General features: G+C 50.2%; 1 protein-coding gene across 7 annotated transcripts in view; it reads left to right on the top strand.

The window, feature by feature from the left end:
• Positions 1–16967, top strand: part of LOC125456767 (rho-related BTB domain-containing protein 2-like) — a 138926-nt gene that overhangs the window by 20694 nt on the left and 101265 nt on the right. For 6 of the 7 annotated variants that reach the window (XR_009446640.1, XM_059650903.1, XM_059650899.1 and 3 more), the window contains exon 1: positions 8827–8939. The exons of the other annotated variant lie outside the window; for it this stretch is intronic. The gene's annotated coding sequence lies outside the window, so the exon portion shown is untranslated. Of the gene's footprint in view, positions 1–8826; positions 8940–16967 lie in introns of those variants that run through there. 7 annotated transcript variants of the gene reach the window in all.

Genomic DNA, 16967 nt, shown 5'->3' with positions numbered 1-16967 from the left:
GCATACAGAAGGCAGAGAGTGTGATAGACACTAGCTTTGGGGAAATGGCCACCCCAAGGTTCAGTCAGGTAGATGGGTAACTGCCAGCAGAGATAGGCAGGTAGTGAAGCAGTCTCCTGTGGCTACTCCGCTCTCTAACAGGTATACCGTTTCAGATACTGTTTTGGGGGTGAATAGCATCTCAGGGGAATATAACAGCAGCCAAACCTGTAACACGATGACTGGCTTTGCTGTAATGCAGGGTATGACAAGGTCCAAGTGAGCAATTGTGAGCGGGGGGCTGTCTAGTCAGGGTCCAGAGAGGCGTTTCTGAGCGTGTGAGCAAGACTCCAGGATGACGTGTGCCTCACTGGTACCAGGGTCAAGGCCATGTCGGACTGGTTACAGCAATTTCTGAAAGAGGAGTGTGAGCAGCTCAAGGTCATTGTACACATTGGTACCAACAGCAAAGGGGGAGAAAAAGGACGAGCTCCTGAAGAGCGAAATAAGGAGCTAAAAAGGAGATAAAAAAGCAGCACCTCGAGGGAAGTAAATCCTGGATTACAAAGTGTGGAGCTGGATGAACACAGCAGGCCAAGCAGCATCTCAGGAGCACAAAAGCTGACGTTTCGGGCCTAGACCCTTCATCAGAGAGTGGGATGGGGAGACGGAACTGGAATAAATAGGGAGAGAGGGGCAGGCGGACCGAAGATGGAGAGAAAACAAGATAGGTAGAGAGGAGAGTATAGGTGAGGAGGTAGGGAGGGGATAGGTCAGTCCAGGGAAGATGGACAGGTCAAGGAGGCGTGATGAGGTGGTAGGTAGGAAATGGAGGTGCGGCTTGAGGTGGGAGGAAGGGATGGGTGAGAGGAAGAACAGGTTAGGGAGGCAGAGACAGGCTGGGCTGGTTGTGTGGTGCAGTGGGGGGAGGGGAGATTTTGAAGCTTGTGAAGTCCACATTGTTACTATCAGGGAATGAGAAGAGACTGATAAATTAAACTGCATGTATTTCAATGCGAGAGGCCTGACAGGTAAAGCAGAATGTATGGGAATGTGAGACTAGGATATCAAAGCTATCACAGAAACATCGCTGATGGAGGGACAGGGTTAGCAGCTGCATATTCTGGGTACAGATGCTATCGGAAGAATAGAAGGGGAAGCAAGAGAGGTGGGGGAGTTGGGTTATTGATTAGGGAGACCATCCTGGCAGTACTGGGGGTGGATATTCCTGAGGGATTATCTTGTGATACGACATAGAACTGAGAAATCAGAAGGGGGTGATCACTTTGATGGGGTCGCACTATAGGCCCCTCAATAGTTAGCGGGAGATTTAGGAGCAAATATGTAGAGAGATTGCAGATAGCTGCAAGAATAACAGGGCTGTACTAGTCGGAGGTTTTAAGGCACCTAACACAGACTGGGACTGTCATGGGGAGGAAGTTGTTAATTGTGTTCAGGAAAACTTTCTTAATCAGTATGTAGATGACCTTAATAGAGAAACAGCAAAATCTGATCTGCTCTTTGAAATTAAGGCCTGACAAGTGACAGAATTGTTAGTAGGGGAGCACTTTAGCACAGCAACCATAATTACAACATAGAACATAGAACAATACAGCGCAGAACAGGCCCTTCGGCCCTCGATGTTGCGCCGACTTGTGAACTAATCTAAGCCTCTCCCCCTACACTATCCCATCATTATCCATAACTAATATAATTCTAATAGTTTCCAAATAGTAATGGCAAAGGATACAGCAGAATACAGATAGATTGGAGAGTTGCGCAGATAAATGGCAGATGGAGTTCAATCCGGGCAAATGCGAGGTGGTGCATTTTGGAAGATCACATTCAAGGGCGAACTATACAGTAAATGGAAAATTCCTGGGGAAAATTGATGAACAGAGAGATCTAGGTGTTCAGGTCCATTGTTCCCTGAAGGTGACAACGCAGGTCAATAGGGTGGTCAAGAAGGCATATGGCATGCTTTCCTTCATTGGGCGGGGTATTGAGTACAAGAGTTGGCAGGTCATGTTGCAGTTGTATAGGACTTTGGTCTGGCCACATTTGGAGTACTGTGTGCAGTTCTGGTCGCCACATTACCAAAAGGATGTGGATGCTTTGGAGAGGGTGCAGAAGAGGTTCACCAGGATGTTTCCTGGTATGGAGGGTGCTAACTATGAAGAGAGATTGAGTAGATTAGAATTATTTTCATTAGAAAGACGGAGATTGAGGGGGGACCTGATTGAGGTCTACAAAATCATGAGGGGTATAGACAGGGTGAATAGCAAAAAGCTTTTTCCCAGAGTGGGGGACTCAATTACGAGGGGTCATGAGTTCAAAGTGAGAGGAGGAAAGTTTCAGGGAGATATGTGTGGAAAGTTCTTTACACAGAGGGTGGTGGGCGCCTGGAACTCTTTGCCAGTGGAGGTGGTAGACGCAGACACGTTAGCGTCTTTTAAGATATATTTGGACAGGTAAATGGATGGGCAGGGAGCAAATGGACACAGACCCTTAGAAAATAGATGACAGGTGAGACAGAGGATCTTGATCGGCGCAGGCTTGGAGGGCCGAAGGGCCTGTTCCTGTACTGTAGGTTTCTTTGTTCTTTGTTCTTTGTCTGGTGTACAAGTTAAAGTTCTAAACTGGGGCAAGGCCAATTTTGATGGTATTAGGCAGGAACTTTCAAAAGTTAATAGGGGCTGGGTTTGGAAAGTGAGATAATGGGAGTTTAGGGACAACATGTTCCTGTTAGTGTGAAGGGCAAGGCTGGCAGGAATTGGAAACACTGGATAAATAGAAATATTGAGGCTCTGGTCAGGAAAAAGAAGGAAGTAACAAAGTGTGAAGCTGGATGAACACAGTAGGCCAAGCAGCATCTCAGGAGCACAAAAGCTGACATTTTGGGCCTAGACCCTTCATCAGCTCTGATGAAGGGTCTAGGCCCGAAACGTCAGCTTTTATGTTCCTGAGATGCTGCTTGGCCTACTGTGTTCATCCAGCTTCACACTTTGTTATCTTGGATTCTCCAGCATCTGCAGTTCCCATTATCTCTGATACAAAAGAAGGAGGTATACTAGATTAGATTTGATTCCTTACAATGTGGAAACAGGCCCTTTGGCCCAACAAGTCCACACTGCCCCTTGAATCATCCCACCCAGACCCATTTCCCTATAACCATCACACCCCTGAACACTATGGGCAATTTAGCAAGGCCAATCGAACTAGTCTGCACATCTTTGGGCTGTGGGAGGAAACCGGAGAACCCGGAGGAAACCCACACGGACATGGGGAGAATGTGCAAACTCCACACAGACAGTCACCTGAGGCTGGAATTGAACCTGGGTCCCTGGTGCTGTAAGGCTGCAGTGCTAGCCACTGAGCCACCATGCCGCACCGCCCCCCCCCCCCCCCCCCCCCCCCACCCACCCATTAGCTGTATATCAGCTCTAGACAGCTAGGATCAAGTGAATCCCTGGAGTATTATAGAGGGTGTAGAAATACATGGAAGAGGGAAATCAGGAGGGCAAAAAGGGGGACATGAGGTTGCTTTGGCAAATAACGTACAGGAGAATTCAAAGAGATTCTTCATATTAAGGTCAAAAGAGTAATGAGGGAGAGAATCAACAGGGCCATCTAAATGTGGAACCACAGTACATGGGTGAGATCCTAAATGAACATTTCTCATCAGTATTTAGTATGAAGAAAGACATGGAAGCCAGGGACCTGGGGAAATAGGTAGCAATGTCTAAAAAGAGTCAACATGACAGAAGAGGAGCTGCTGCAGGTCTTAAAACAGATAAAGGTCGATAGATCAATTGGATCCGATCAGGTGTATCCTTCGACATTGTGGGAAGCTGGGGAAGAAATTTCAGTCCCTGGCAGAGATATTTGTATCACCAGCAGCCATGAGTTCATGGTGGGCAGAGTGGTGAAGAAGGCATTTGGCATGCTTGCCTTCATTGGTCAGAGCATTGAGTATGGTCATAGAGTCATAGCATAAGCTAACCCTAAACCTAACCCTCCCAATTCCTCTACTCACTGCACCGACCAGTAAAGACAAGTGTTTTAAACACCTCTTTGCTACCCTACTTGCAACTCCACCTTCAAGGAACTACATACCTGCACCAAAAGGTCTCTTCATTTGGCAACATTCCCCAGGACCTTACCATTAAATGTAGGAGTCCTGCCCTGCTTTGCCTTTCCAAAATGCAACATTTCACTTTTACCTAAACTCCATTTGCCACAGGAGTTGGGATGGCATGTTGCAGCTGTATAGGACATTGCTAAGGCCATATTTAGAGCACTGCGCACAATTTTGGTTGTCCTCCTGTTGGAAAGATGTTACTAAACTGGAAAGAATGCAGAAAAGACTTACAAAGATGTTACCAGGGTTGGAGGGTTTGAGCTCTTGGGAGAGGCCGAATAGGCTGCGACTATTTTCACTGGAGCATCGGAGGCTGAGGGGTGACCTTACAGAGGTTTATAAGATAATGAAGGGCATGGATAGGTTTAATAAGCAAGGTCTTTTCCCCATGGTAGGGGAGTCAAAACTGGAGGATGTAGGTATAAAGTGAGAGGGGAAAGATTTATTGGGGAACTGAGGGCAACATTTTCACGCAGAGGGTGTTGCATGTCTATCATGAGCTGCCAGAGGAAGTGGTAGAGGCTGGTAAAAGTACAACATTAAAAAGATTTACAACATTTGAGTGTTCCATAGTTAGGAAACGTTTCGAGGGATATGGGCCAAACACAAACAAATGGGAGTCGTTCAGTTCAGTAAACCTGGTCAGTATGAATGAATTTCTGCATTATATTCCTGTGTAACTTTAACACTTCATTGCCCATCCCTCGTACCCTATCAACAATTTCACTGAAACGCTTCTCCACTGCCATATCCACCACATCTCTGATTTTGTTCCCCAAGATTCAGCGTTGCACTGCCCCTTCTCAAGTAGGAGTTTGTTGGAGTTGTCTCAAAGAGCTCTCCTGGACACATTTTCACAGTTCTGCCTCCTCTAAGCCTTTTATACATTGCCTACTCAGTTAACACTGGGGAAGTGGAAATCCCTTGCAATTACTACAATTAAAGAGCAACTTCATCTCATCAACCTAAAACAAACTAAAGAAATGCAGATGCTGAAAATGACAAACAAAAACATGTTACTGCAGAAGCTCAGTAGGTCCAGCATCATCTATTGTTAGAAATCATAGTTAATTGTAGGGCCAGGGTAAAGGGGTGGGGCCAGGGTGAAGAGGTGGGGCCAGAGTGAAGGGGTAGGGCCAGGGTAAAGGGGTGGGGCCAGGGTAAAGGGGTAGGGCCAGGGTAAAGTGGTGGGACCAGAGTGAAGGGGTAGGGCCAGGGTAAAGGGGTGGGGCCAGAGTGAAGGAGTGGGGCCAGGGTGAAGGGGTGGAGCCAGGGTGAAGGAGTGGGGCCAGGGTAAAGGGGTGGGGCCAGAGTGAAGGAGTGGGGCCAGGGTAAAGGGGTGGGGCCAGAGTGAAGGAGTGGGGCCAGGGTGAAGGGGTGGGGCCAGGGTGAAGGGGTGGAGCCAGGGTAAAGTGGTGGGGCCAGGGTAAAGGGGTGGGGCCAGAGTCAAGGAGTGGGGCCAGGGTAAAGGGGTGGAGCCAGGGTGAAGGAGTGGGGCCAGAGTGAAGGGGTGGGGCCAGGGTAAAGGGGTGGGGCCAGGGTGAAGGGGTGGGGCCGGGGTGAAGGGGTGGGGCCAGAGTGAAGGGGTGGGGCCAGGGTAAAGGAGTGGGGCCAGGGTGAAGGGGTGGAGCCAGGGTAAAGGGGTGGGGCCAGGGTGAAGGGGTGGGGCCAGAGTAAAGGGGTGGGGCCAGGGTGAAGGGGTGGGGCCAGGGTGAAGGGGTGGGGCCAGGGTGAAGGGGTGGAGCCAGAGTTGCGGTCTGATTGATTGATTTATTGTCAGTGAAAAGCTTTGTTTGCAGGCAGAGCTCAGCAAGCGAGGGATGTACAGATTGAAAAGACTTACCGGCATACTGTTTACTTTGCAGGCTGTGTTATTTGAGGATACAGGGCCCTTCTGCCGAATGTAGGTGTTGTAGGAGAGCTTTACCAGGGTGTGATGGGTCTTTGATAATGACTGGAAATAAGCTGTTCCTGAACCTGTTTGTGCATGTGTTCAGGCTTCCGTATCTTCTCATTGATGGAAGAGATTGTAGGAGAGCTTTTCCAGGGTGTGATGGGTCTTTGATAATGTTGTCAGCCTTGCCGCAGCAGCAAGCTGTGTAAATGGAGTCCATGGATGGAAGGTTGGCTTCCTTGATGGTCTGGACTGTGCACACCATCTTTTATTGTTTCTTACAGTCGCAGGCAGACCAGTAGCTGTATCAGGCTGTTATGCACCTTCACAGTATGCTTTTGTATCTGTAGAAGTTGGTGAGGGACCTTATGGACATGGCAAATTTCCTGAGCCACCTGAGGAAGAAAAGGTATTGTTGTGCCTTCTTGATTGTCACATCTATGTGAGAAGTCCAGGATATGTATTGGTTATCGTCACTCTGTAGAACTTGATGCTCTTCACTCCTAACCTCTGTTCCATTGATGTACATGGGGGCATGTTCTCCTTCTTTCTGAAGTCAGAGATCAGTCCTTTAGTTTTGCTGTTGTTGTGAAAGGATTGTTTTCAACGCACCACAACACCGAGCCCTCTATCTCCTCTCTGTATTTTCACTCATCGTTGTTAGATATCTGTCCCACCATGGTGGTGTCGTCAGCGAATTTATAGAGGCTGTTTGTTCGGAATTTGGTAACACAGTCATAGGAGTACAGGAGGTACAGTAGGAACAGGGACAAAAGTTGCTGGAAAAGCTCAGCAGGTCTGGCAGCATCTGTGAAGGAGAAATTAGGCTTAAAGTTTCGGGTCTGGTTACCCTTCCTCAGGACAATACGCTGACCGCAGGGGAGGGGGCGGAGACCCTTTCTCAGGACAGTACGCTGACCGCCGGGGAGGGGACAGTGACCCTTCCTCAGGACAGTACGCTGACCGCAGGGGAGTGGGTGCTGAGCCTTCCTCAGGACAGTACGCTGACCGCAGGGGAGGGGGCGGTGACCCTTCCTCAGGACAGTACGTCGATCGCAGGGGAGGGGGCGGTGACCCTTCCTCAGGACAGTACGCTGACCGCATGGGAGGGGGCAGTGACCCTTCCACAGGACAGTACACTGACCGCAGGGGAGGGGGAGGTGATCCTTCCTCCGGACAGTACGCTGACCGCAGGGGAGGGGGCGGTGACCCTTCCTCAGGACAGTACGCTGACCACATGGGAGGGGGCAGTGACCCTTCCACAGGACAGTACACTGACCGCAGGGGAGGGGGAGGTGATCCTTCCTCCGGACAGTGCATTGACCACAGGGGAGGGGGCAGTGGCCCTTCCTGAGGACAGTACGCTGACCGCAGGGGAGCGGGTGGTGACCCTTTCTCAGGACAGTACGCTGACCGCGGGGAGGGGACGGTGACCCTTCCTCAGGACAGTACGCTGACCGCAGGGGCGCGGGTGGTGACCCTTCCTCAGGACAGTACGCTGACCGCAGGAGAGGGGGCGGTGACCCTTCCTCAGGACAGTACACTGACCGCAGGGGAGTGGGCAGTGACCCTTCCTGAGGACAGTGCGCTGACCACAGGGGAGTGGGCAGTGACCCTTCCTCAGGACAGTGCGCTGACCACAGGGGAGGGGGCAGTGGCCCTTCCTGAGGACAGTACGCTGACCGCAGGGGAGCGGGTGGTTACCCTTCCACAGGACAGTACGCTGACCGCAGGGGATGGGGCGTGGGCTTATTGAGGGGCCAGAATACTATAGGCGGGGCCAGAGAACAGGGGGGCGGGACATGGTTGGGGAGGCGGGGCCTGAGTAAATGGGTGGAGCCCAATAGAGCAGCAGGGCCAGAAAGCCATGGGCGGGACCAGAGAACAGTGGGCGGGACATGGTTACATGGGGCAGAGCATGATCGGAGAGGCGGGGCCTCACAGAGGGGTGGAGCCAAAGTAAATTGGGTGGGAGAGGCGGGGTCATACAGCACAGGGCGGAGCCGGATGGGCATTTAGGGGCAGGAGGGTCGGGAAGAGCAGGTGGAGTGTGGAATGGCCAACTGAGAGGGGCGAGATTTGGCGGTAAATGGTAATTGGCAGATACGCAGGAAATGTCGGTCACAACTGGAAAACTGGTTTGGCAGACCTGGTGTATGAGGCGGGGCCTGGTGTACGAGGCAGGGCCTGGTGAATGTGGCAGGGTCTGGTATATGAGGCGGGGCCGGGTGTATGAAGCGGGGCCTGGAGTATGTGGCGGGGCCTGGCGAATGTGGCGGGGCCTGGAGTATGAGGCGGGGCCTGGAGTATGAGGCGGGGCCTGGAGTATGTGGCGGGGCCTGGTGTACGAGGCGGGGCCTGGTGTTGAGGCAGGGCCTGCTGAATGTGGCAGGGTCTGGTATATGTGGCGGGGCCTGGAGTATGTGGCGGGGCCTGGCAAATGTGGCGGGGCCTGGTGTACAAGGCGGGGCCTGCTGAATGTGGCAGGGTTGGGTATATGAGGCGGGGCCTGGAGCATGAGGCGGGGCCTGGTGTATGGGGAGGGGCCAGAATAGGTTGTTGGGCGGTACCTGAGTGGTGGCGCGGTTGTCACGGCTGCGCGAGCATGTGGGTGGGGCAGGGCGGGGCCTGGTGTTTGAGGGTGGGGCAAGTGGTTCCGTGTCTCGGGAAAGAGTTGAGGCTCGGCCTGTGGGAGATATGGGCGGAGCTTGTGGTCGGAGGGGGCGGACCCGAAGTGACGTGTGGGCGGGGCGAATGTTGGTTTGGGTGGGACCCGGGGCGGAAGGGGCGGGGCTGTGTCCGTGTGGGCGGGGCCGAGGCCTCGGCTGGAGGATGAAGTCGGAGACAGAGAGAGTGGGAGAGAGAAGTGGATCCGGGATCGAGCGAGGATCGGGATCAGGCGGCAGAGGGAGGCGGAAAGATCAGGTGTGTGTGAAAGCAGGAGACCTGCGGTCAGGTGGGATCGGGAGAGTCTGGGATCTGGAGAGTAAGGTATCACGAGAGTCTGGGATCGGGAGAGTAAGGCATCGAGGGAGGGTAAGGGACCAGGAGTGTCTGGGAATGGGACAGTCTTGAATCGGGAGAGTAAGGGATTGGGAGAGTCTGGGATCGGGATAGTAAGTGATCTGTACAGTCTGGGATCTGGAGAGTAAGGATTTGGAAGAGTAAACGATTGGGAGTGTCTGGGATCGGGAGAGTAAGGGATCAGTGAGTCTGGGATCGGGAGATTACGGATTCATGAGAGTAAGGGATCGGGCGAGTCGGGGATTGAGAGTTTCTGGGAATGAGAGAGTAAGGAATAGGGCGAGTCTGGGTTCTGAAGAGTAAGGGACCAGGAGGGTCTGGGATCAGGAGAGTAATGGATCAGGAGAACTGGGGATCAGAGGAGACTGGGATCAGGAGTGTAAGTGACTGGAGAGTCTGTGATTGGGGAAGAGTTGTGTCAAGATAGTTTAGTCCATAGGTTAGAATATGGGAACTGGAAAATTAGGTGTCAAGAGATACCAGAATCCGTAGAGTCTGGGATTGAAGCAGTCTGAGATCAGGAGAGAGTCTAGGATCAGGAAAGCCTTGTCTGAAGATCATACCACATTTGGAGTGTTGTGTTCAGTTCTGGGCATGTTATTTAAGGAAGGATCTTAAAGCCCTGGGGACAGTCCAAAGGAGATTTATTAGAATCATATTAGGAATGAGAGAATTTAGAAAGAAGGAAAGATTGGAGAGGCTGGCCTCATTCTCCTTGGAGCAGAGAAGATGAAGTGGTGACCCTATTGAGGTGCTCACAATTATGAACAATTGTGACAGAGTAAAGAATGATATTGGGTTTCCACTGGTTGGTATGTCAGAAATTAGGGGTCACACTGTCAAGAAGGTCAGCAAGAGAGCTAGGAGTGAGGTGAGGAGAAGCTTCTTTACTCAGAGAGCTGTTAGGATATGGAATGTGATGCCTGGGAAAGTGTTGGAGGTGGATTCCATAGGAGGTTTCAGAAGAGAGCTGGATATATATTTGAAAGGGATGAACTTAGTGAAGGGAGTGTCTTGGATCAGGAGAAGGAGTGTTTGGGATCAGGAGGGGGATTTTAGAGATTGGGAGATAGATTTAGGGATTAGGAGAAGGAATGTCAGTGATTGGGAACAGGATTCAGGGATTGGCAGCATGAGTGTCGAGGATTGGGAGAAGCATTAAGGAATTGTGAATGTCAGGTATCAGGAGAGGGAGTGTCAGGGATCAGGAGAGGGATTCGGGGATCGGGGCATTGTTGGGCTTCATGAAGAGAAACCTTCCATGAAACCTAATGGAATTGATAGTTCGAGCTAAACCTTTGTAAGGTCCACTGCTCTCTCTGTCTCAGTCTATCTCTCCACCACTCTCCCACTCACCCTATCTCAGTTTCTCTGTCTCTGTGTTTCTCTTTCGGTCTGTCGGCGCCTGTTTTTCTTCCTATCACTCTGTTCTCTCTCTCTCTCTCTCTCTCTCTCTCTCTCTGTCTCTCTGTCTCTCTGTCTCTCTCTCCCTCTCTGTCTCTCTCTGTCTGTCCCACTCTCACTGTCTGTGGATCCTCTCTCTCTATCTCTCACTCGCTTCCTTTGTTTTTGTGTGTCTCCCTTTGTGTTTAACTGACTGTCCCTCAGTGTCCCACTGTGCTTGTGTCTCTCTGTCTCACTGTCTTTCGTCTCTCTCTTTCTCTGTGTGTCTTTCACTCTCTTTCATTCTTTTACTATCAGTCTCTCACTCTGTGTCTTAGTCTTTATTTTTCTCTTTGGACCTCTCAAATTTCAAATTTAATGTTGATCTTGCTTTTAATGCACTTCTTTGCAGCTGTTACACTATTCCTCCCTCTGTTCTATCACCCTGAGATCTTCGTATGATATAATCTGCTGCACTAGATGCAAAACTTTGCACTGTTCCTAGGTACATATAACAATAGTAAATCAAATTAAATCAAAACAAACCCCTCTCTGTCTTTCTATCACACTGCCTCCAGGTTCAATGTGTGGCTGTCTGTAACATTCCTTGTTTATCACTCACTTTCTCTCTCTGTCTTACTCTCTTTGTCCCACTCTCTTTCACTCTCAGTGATTCTCTGTATGTATGTCTCTCTCTTTCTATCTTCTACTTGCTCTCCTTCACACACTGACTTCATGTCAGTGTGTGCTTCTGGTTGTCTTACTCGCCCTGTCTGTCGGCCTTTCTCTATTTCAGTTTCTCTCTCTCTAGCTGCCTCACACTTGCTATCTCATGAGCCTGTGTGTTTCTCTTTCTTGAGCCCTCTTTGTATCGCTGCTATTCTCTCTCACTTTGTCTTGCTTTTTGTGATTTTCTTCATCTCTCTCTGTCTGTGTGTGTCTGTCTGTGTGTGTCTGTCTGTGTGTGTCTGTCTGTGTGTGTGTGTCTCTCCCTGCCTCTGTAACTCACTCTCTCTGTAGCTTTCTCTGTCTCATTCTCTGTGAGTTTCTGTATATGTGTGTGTCTCTCTCTCTCTCTCTCTCAATTGCCCTCCCTGTGTCTACATTGTGTATCCACCAACAAAGTTTTCTGTCCAGTTGAATATCCTAGCCCCAGCCCCATGCTCTTTAATTGTACACATTAATCTCTTACGTGTGACTTTATGAGAAAGCCTTCTGAAAGTCCAAATAAACCTCATGGCCTGGCATACCCCCAGTCAACCAATACCATCGAGCTTGGTAAATACAAACAAACTGAGATGACAGAAAAACGTCAGCAGGCCTGGCAGAGAGAAAGCAGAATTAATGCTTTGGGTCCGTGACACTTCCTCAGAACTGATTGTGATTGGGAAAAAGGTTGTTATATGTGCTAAAGCAGGGCTGGAGTGGAGAGAGAGAGAAAAACAGCTGCGCTGACAAAGGCATGGTAAAGGTCAGCCTGGGACGGTCAGTAGCTGCTAAAACTGTCACCAGTCAATCTCACTATCACCATCAACCACTCCAGTTACTATCAGCTCTGAAGAAGGGCGGTTGGACCCAAAATGTTAACTTTGCTTTCTCTTCATAGATGCTTGCAGATCTTAGCAATTTCTGTTTTTGTTTCTAGTTTACAACATCCACAGTTATTTGGTTTTTTTCTTTGTTTAGCGAGGGGATCGACCCTCGTTCAACGGAGAGTGCAGGGGGGCATGCTAGGAGCAGTACCAGGCATGTTTGAGGATGAGGTACCAACCTGGTGAAGCCACCAAACAGGACTACTTACACACCAAACAGTGAAAGCAGCAAGTGATAGACAGAGCCAAGCGATCCCACAGCCAACAGATCAGATCTAAGCTCTGCAGTCCTGCCACATCCAGGCGTGAGTGGTGGTGGGCAATTAAACAACTCACTGGATTGATTTATTGTCACATGTACTGAAGTACAGTGAAAAGCTTTGTTGATAAGCAGTACAGGCAGATCACAGTAAGGAAGGATGTACAGATCAGAGGTTGTAAAAAGACTTAGGCAGAGGCATGGGACGCTTGAGGGCTACGAGGTGGCCAGGAAAGACCTAAAGAGAGAGCTCAGAAGAGCCAGGAGGAGACATGAGAAGTGGTTGGCGGATAGGATCAGGGTAAATCCTAAGGCTTTCTATAGGTATTTAAGGAATAAAAGAATGACGAAAGTAAGATTAGGCCCAATCAAGGATAGTAGTGGTAAGTTGTGTGTGGAGTCAGATGAGATGGGGAAGCGCTAAATGAATATTTTTCAACAGCATTCACTCTAGAAAACGACAATGTTGTCGAGGTGAATACTGAGATACAGGCTACTAGACTAGGTGGGATTGAGGTTCACAAGGAAGAGGTATTAGAAATCCTTCAGAGGGTGAAGATAGATAAGTCCCCTGAGCCGGATGGGATTTATCCTCGGATCCTCTGGGAAGCCAGGGAGGAGACTGCCGAGCCTCTGGCATTGATCTTTAACTCGTCGTTGTCTACAGGAATAGTGCCAGATGACTGGAGGATAGCAAATGTGGTTCCCCTGTTCAAGCAGGGGAATAGGGACAACCCTGGTAATTATAGACCAGTGAGCCTTACCTCAGTTGTTTGTAAAGTGTTGGAAAAGGTTATAAGAGATAGGATTTATAATCATCCAGAAAAGAATAAATTGATTCGGGATAGCCAGCACGGTTTTGTGAAGGGAAAGTCGTGCCTCACAAACCTTATTGAGTTCTTTGAGAAGGTGACCAAACAGGTAGATGAGAGTAAACCGGTTGATGTGGTGTATATGGATTTCAGCAAAGCGTTCGATAAGGTTCCCCACGGTAGGGTATTGTACAAAATGCGGAGGAATGGAATTGTGGGAGATATAGCAGTTTGGATCAGAAATAGGCTTGCTGAAAGACGACAGGGGGTGGTGGTTGATGGGAAATGTTTATCCTGGAGACCAGTCACTAGTGGTGTACCGCAAGGGTCGGTGTTGGGTCCACTGCTGTTTGTCATTTTTATAAATGACCTGGATGAGGGCATAGAAGGATGGGTTAGTAAATTTGCAGACAACACTAAGGTCGGTGGAGTTGTGGATAGTGACGATGGATGCTGTAGGTTGCAGAGAGACATCGATAAGCTGCAGAACTGTGCTGAGAGGTGGCAAATGGAGTTTAATGCAGACAAGTGTGAGGTGATGCACTTTGGTAGGAGTAACGGAAGGCAAAGTACAGGGCTAACGGTAAGATTCTTGGTAGTGTAGATGAGCAGAGAGATCTCGGTGTCCATGTACACAGAACCTTGAAAGTTGCCACCCAGGTTGACAGGGCTGTTAAGAAGGCATACAGTGTTTTAGCTTTTATTGATAGAGGGATCGAGTTCTGGAACCAAGAGGTTATGCTGCAGCTGTACAAAACGCTGGTGCGGCTGCATTTGGAGTATTGTGTACAGTTCTGGTCACCGCATTATAAGAAGGATGTGGAAGCTTTGTAAAGGGTGCAGAGGAGATTTACTAGGATGTTGCTTGGTATGGAGGGAAGGTCTTATGAGGAAAGGCTGAGGGACTTGAGGCTGTTTTCATTAGAGAGAAGAAGGTTGAGAGGTGACTTAATTGAAACATATAAAATAATCAGAGCGTTAGATAGAGTGGATAGGGAGAGCCTTTTTCCTAGGATGGTGACGGCAAGCATGAGGGGGCATAGCTTTAAAGTGAGGGGTGAAAGATATAGGACAGATGTCAGAGGTAGTTTCTTTACTCAGAGAGTAGTAAGGGAATGGAATGCTTTGCCTGCAACGGTAGTAGATTTGACAACTTTAGGTACATTTAAATCGTCGTTGGACAAGCATATGGACGTACATGGAATAGTGTAGGTTAGATGGGCTTGAGATCGGCATGACAGGTCGGCACGACATGGAGGGCCGAAGGGCCTGTACTGTGCTGTAATGTTCTATGTTCTATACAGGTTATATTGCACAGGACGTGCACTGGGTGAGATCAACGTTAGCAAGATCAGCGTTATTTGAGAATAGAGAGTCAATTTAACAGCCTGATAATGACTGGAAATAAGCTGTTCCTGAACCTGTTTGTGCGTGTGTTCAGGCTTCCGTATCTTCTCATTGATGGAAGAGATTGTAGGAGAGCTTTTCCAGGGTGTGATGGGTCTTTGATAATGTTGTCAGCCTTGCCGCAGCAGCAAGCTGTGTAAATGGAGTCCATGGATGGAAGGTTGGCTTCCTTGATGGTCTGGACTGTGCACACCATCTTTTATTGTTTCTTACAGTCGCAGGCAGACCAGTAGCTGTATCAGGCTGTTATGCACCTTCACAGTATGCTTTTGTATCTGTAGAAGTTGGTGAGGGACCTTATGGACATGGCAAATTTCCTGAGCCACCTGAGGAAGAAAAGGTATTGTTGTGCCTTCTTGATTGTCACATCTATGTGAGAAGTCCAGGATATGTATTGGTTATCGTCACTCTGTAGAACTTGATGCTCTTCACTCCTAACCTCTGTTCCATTGATGTACATGGGGGCATGTTCTCCTTCTTTCTGAAGTCAGTGATCAGTCCTTTAGTTTTGCTGTTGTTGTGAAAGGATTGTTTTCAACGCACCACAACACCGAGCCCTCTATCTCCTCTCTGTATTTTCACTCATCGTTGTTAGATATCTGTCCCACCATGGTGGTGTCGTCAGCGAATTTATAGAGGCTGTTTGTTCGGAATTTGGTAACACAGTCATAGGAGTACGGGGAGAACAATAGAGGCTGGGTGTATGGGGAGTACAGTAGAGGGTGGGTGTACAGGGAGAACAGTAGAGGGTGAGTGTACAGGGAGAGCAGGGAGTACAGTAGGGGTTGGGTGTACAGGGAGTACAGTAGAGGGTGAGTGTACAGGGAGAACAGGGAGTACAGTAGAGGGTGAGTGTACAGGGAGTACAGTCTGGGTTGGTGTACAGGGAGTACTGTAGAGGGTGGGTGTACATGTAGTGCAGTCGGGGTGGGTGTACCGGGAGTACACTTGGGGGCCGGGTGTACAGGGAGTACAGTCGAGGAAGGTGTACAGGGAGTACAATAGGGGTTGGGTGTACAGGGAGTACAGTAGGGGGTGGGTGTACAGGGAGTACAGCCGGGGCGGATGTGCAGGGTGTACAGTCGGGGTCGGTGTACAGGGAGTACAGTCGGGGTGGGTGTGCAGGGATTACAGTAGTGGCCAGATGTACAGGGAGACAGTTGGGGTGGGTTTACGGGGACTAAAGTAGGGGGTGTGTGTACAGGCAGTACAGTAGAGGGTCGGTGTACAGGCAGTACAGTAGGGGTGAGTGTACAGGGAATACAGTAGAGGGTGGTGTACAGGGAGCACAGTAGGGTGTGTGTGTACATGGAGTACAGTAGGGGTGCGTGTACAGGGAGTTCCGTAGAGGGTGCGTGTACAGGGAGTCCAGTAGTTGGCAGGTGTACAGGGAGTACAGTAGGGGAAGGGTGTACAGGGAGTCCAGTAGTAGGTGGGTGTAAGGGGAGTACAGTAGGGGGTGAGTATACAGGGAGTACAGTTGAGGGTGGGTGTACAGGGAGTACAGTTGAGGGTGGGAGTACAGTAGAGGGTTGGTGTACAAGGAGTACAGTAGAGGGTTGGTGTACAAGGAGTACAGTAGAGGGTGGGTGTACAGGGAGTACAGTCTGGGTGGGTGTACAGGGAGTACAGTGGGGGTGTGTGTACGGGAAGTACAGTAGGGGGTTGATGTACAGGGAGTACAGTAGGAGGTTGGTGTACAGGGAGTACAGTAGGGCGTGGCTGTACAGGGAGTACAGTAGAGGCTGGCTGTACAGGGAGTACAGTAGGGGCCGGCTGTACAGGGAGTACAGTAGGGGCTGGCTGTACGGGGAGTACAGTCGGGCTGGCTGTACGGGGAGTACAGTAGGGGGCCGGTGTACGGGGAGTACAGTAGGGGACCGGTGTACAGGGAGTACAGTCGGGGTGGTTGTACAGGGAGTACAGTAGGGGCCAGGTGTACAGGGAGTACAGTAGGGGCCGGGTGTACGGGGAGTACAGTAGGGGGCCGGTGTACGGGGAGTACAGTCGGGGGCCGGTGTACGGGGAGTACAGTCGGGGGCCGGTGTACGGGGAGTACAGTCGGGGCCGGGTGTACAGGGAGTACAGTCGGGGCCGGGTGTACGGGGAGTACAGTAGGGGCCGGGTGTACATGGAGTACAGTAGGGGCGAGTGTATGGGGAATACAGTAGGGGGTGGGTTTACAGGGAGTACAGTAGGGGTCAGGTGTACAGGGAGTACATTCGAGGTGGATGTACGGCAAGTACAGTAGGGGTCGGGTGTACAGTGAGTACAGTAGGGGCTGGCTGTACGGGGAGTACAGTCGGGCTGGCTGTACGGGGAGTACAGTAGGGGGCCGGTGTACGGGGAGTACAGTAGGGGGCCGGTGTACAGGGAGTACAGTCGGGGTGGTTGTACAGGGAGTACAGTAGGGGCCAGGTGTACAGGGAGTACAGTAGGGGCCGGGTGTACGGGGAGTACAGTAGGGGGCCGGTGT

Source organism: Stegostoma tigrinum, chromosome 1, assembly GCF_030684315.1.
Source record: "Stegostoma tigrinum isolate sSteTig4 chromosome 1, sSteTig4.hap1, whole genome shotgun sequence".
In the NCBI taxonomy this organism is placed as follows: Eukaryota; Metazoa; Chordata; class Chondrichthyes; order Orectolobiformes; family Stegostomatidae; genus Stegostoma; species Stegostoma tigrinum.
The sequence above is the reverse complement of the archived record's forward strand: the minus strand, read 5'-3'. Positions and strand labels throughout refer to the sequence as shown.